Genomic DNA, 2,766 nt, shown 5'->3' with positions numbered 1-2,766 from the left:
AGAGTTCCTAGCATGCAGGAACCCAAGAACATTTATTAAATAAAATGAGCAAATGGACACTGAAATCTTCCATTACGTGGTTAATTTCTTCCTATAATTATATCAACTATTGCTTTAAATTTTTAAGGTTTTTTTTCTTATCAGATGCATACAAAATTAAAATTGCTGCAGCATCTTGATGAACTCAGTCTCTCTTAATAATGTTTTCAGTGTTTTGCTTTTTATATTTTGGTCATGAAACCTATTTCAAGGCAGTGCGCTCAGAGGTCCCACGGATCTGTGTCTTGCTTCAACAGTGTTTGGACGGAACAGACCCAGGGAGGCCCCTTCCTCCAAGCCTCCGACCACCCTCCATCTTTTTTCCAGTGGTAACTTTCAGAACCAGCCCCTCAGTTATCCTCGGCCTCTGGGACCAGCCAGCACTGTTTTTTGAACTTAACTCCTTATTACCCATCAACCAGATTCCTCAGAATTATTCCATCGAGGTGGAGGCCGCCTTCACCCACCTGGTCACCTTGCATGGGCCGGCCTCCTACACCTACCTCTCTCTGGGCTTCTATTTCCACCTCAGCTCTGGAGGGCTTGGGCCACGTTTTCCGCAAATTGGCTGAGAAGAAGCAGGAGGGCGCCCAGCCTCTCTTGAAAATGAAAAACCAGCGCAGCGGCTGTGCCCTCTTCCAGGACGGGCAGAAGCTATCTCAAGATGAGTGGAATAAGACCCAAGACACTGTGGAAGCTGCCATTCTCATGGAGAAGAAACTGAACCAGGCCCTTTTAGATCTGCTTGCTCTGGGTTCTGCCCACGCAGACCCTCAGCTCTGTGACTTCCTGGAGAGCCACCTCCTAGATGAGGAGGTGAAACTCATCAAGAAGATGGGCAACCACCTGACTAACTTCCGATGGCTCTCTGGTCCCCAGGCTGGGCTGTGCAAGTATCTCTTCCAAAGGCTCACCGTCAAGCATGAATAAGAAGGAGCCTCTGGAGCCCAGCGGCCTTTGAGGAGCCCTCTGGTGCCAGGGCTTCTTCCTGAAGCCGCTCTCTGCAGCCACTAAGCAGTTTTTTAACCACCCTGGAGCCCTCCCCCAAGCCTTGGACCAAATGGAAACAATAAAGCTTTTTGTAGCAACAAAACAAAACAAAAAACTCCCCCCCAAAACAACCCCCCCCATTTCAATACTAACATGACAACAAGCTTCCTTTTGGTTACTATCTGCCACATATATCTTTTCACTTACTTTTACTTTCAACCTTTTTATGTCCTTATGTTTTAAATTTTTTATTTTTTTTTAATTTTTGGCTGCATTGGGTCCTCGTTGCTGTGTGCGGGCGTTCTCTAGTTGTGGCGAGCGGGTCTACTCTTTGTTGCGGTGCATGGGCTTCTCATTGCAGTGGCTTCTCTTGTTGTGGAGCACGGGCTCTAGGCGGTCAGGCTTCAGTAGTTGTGGCACAGGGGCTTAGTTGTTCCGCGGCATGTGGGATCTTCCCTGACCAAGGCTCGAACCTGTGTCCCCTGCCTTGGCAGGCGGATTCTTAACCACGGTGTCACCAGGGAAGCCCCTGTCCTTACGTTTTATGTCCCTCTCTATTAAACAGTATTTAGCTGGATTTTTAAAAACATAATTGTACAATCAGTCATTTAACTGGTGAGTTATTTTCTTTAACCTAGTATACCCAAAGTATTAGTTCAACCAGGTACTCTTTTAAGAACTTTACTTTCATTAACTCATTTAACTCTCATTTTACTGATTAACCTTGTTTTATGGATTAGGAAACTGCAGCAGAGAGAGGTCAAAAAATTTGGCCAAGGTCACATAGCTAGGTAGATTTCTGAGCTGGGATTTGAGCTTGGGTTGTTAACTATAATATAAAGGAGGGATAAAACCAAAACGTTGTTTTTGGCAAAAGAAAATTTTATTTTTGCTATTTTTTAAAATAAATTTATTTATTTTGTTTATTTTTATTTTTGGCTGCATGGGTCTTCATTGCTGGGTGGGGGCTTTCTCCAGTTGCGGTGAGCGGGGGCTACTCTTCACTGCGGTCCACAGGCTTCTCATTGCCGTGGCTTCTCTTGTTGCGGAGTACAGGCTCTAGGCATGTGGGCCTCAGTTGTTGTGGCGCGTAGGCTCAGTAGTTGTGGCGCATGGGCTTAGTTGCTCCGTGGCATGTGGGAATCTTCCCAGACTGGGTCTCGAACCCATGTCCCCTGCACTGGCAGGCGGATTCCTAACCACTGCGCCACCAGGGAAGCCCTTGCTTTTTTTACTGCTAGTGATTTTCAAGTTTTTTCATGTAGTACTTGGCTTTTTGCATTTCTTCTCTAGTTTATTTTTCATATTCTTTGTCAATTTTTTTTTTGTGTGTGTGGTATGCGGGCCTCTCACTGCTGTGGCCTCTCCCATTGCGGAGCACAGGCCCCGGACGCGCAGGCTCAGCGGCCACAGCTCACGGGCCCAGCCGCTCCGCGGCACGTGGGATCCTCCCGGACTGAGGCACGAACCCGTGTCCCCTGCATCAGCAGGCGGACTTCCAACCACTGCGCCACCAGGGAAGCCCTCTTTGTCTATTTTTATCTTGGAGTCATAAATGATCTTTTGTATTAAAAGCTCCTTGCCCTAACCACAATAACATGTATTTTTATTTAATAAATTTTTCATTTTACCAGAGATAATTTCCCAGTTAACATTTTAATTTCCTAAGGAAATTTAGGAGAGTTATACAATTCCCTTTTCAAAGAAAACATGCCTCTGCTCTCCTTCATCCTCACT

The 2,766-nt window shown here is 46.0% G+C and overlaps 1 pseudogene across 1 annotated transcript; it reads left to right on the top strand.

The window, feature by feature from the left end:
• The first annotated feature begins 200 nt into the window (after nucleotides 1-200).
• LOC308625644 (ferritin light chain-like) lies at nucleotides 201-969 on the top strand (annotated as a pseudogene). The gene has a single exon. The product of its transcript is annotated as a ferritin light chain-like (transcript).
• Nucleotides 970-2,766: the final 1,797 nt, after the last annotated feature.

This window comes from Mesoplodon bidens, assembly GCF_964165515.1.
Source record: "Mesoplodon bidens genome assembly, chromosome: 1".
In the NCBI taxonomy this organism is placed as follows: domain Eukaryota; kingdom Metazoa; phylum Chordata; class Mammalia; order Artiodactyla; family Ziphiidae; genus Mesoplodon; species Mesoplodon bidens.
The sequence above is the reverse complement of the archived record's forward strand: the minus strand, read 5'-3'. Positions and strand labels throughout refer to the sequence as shown.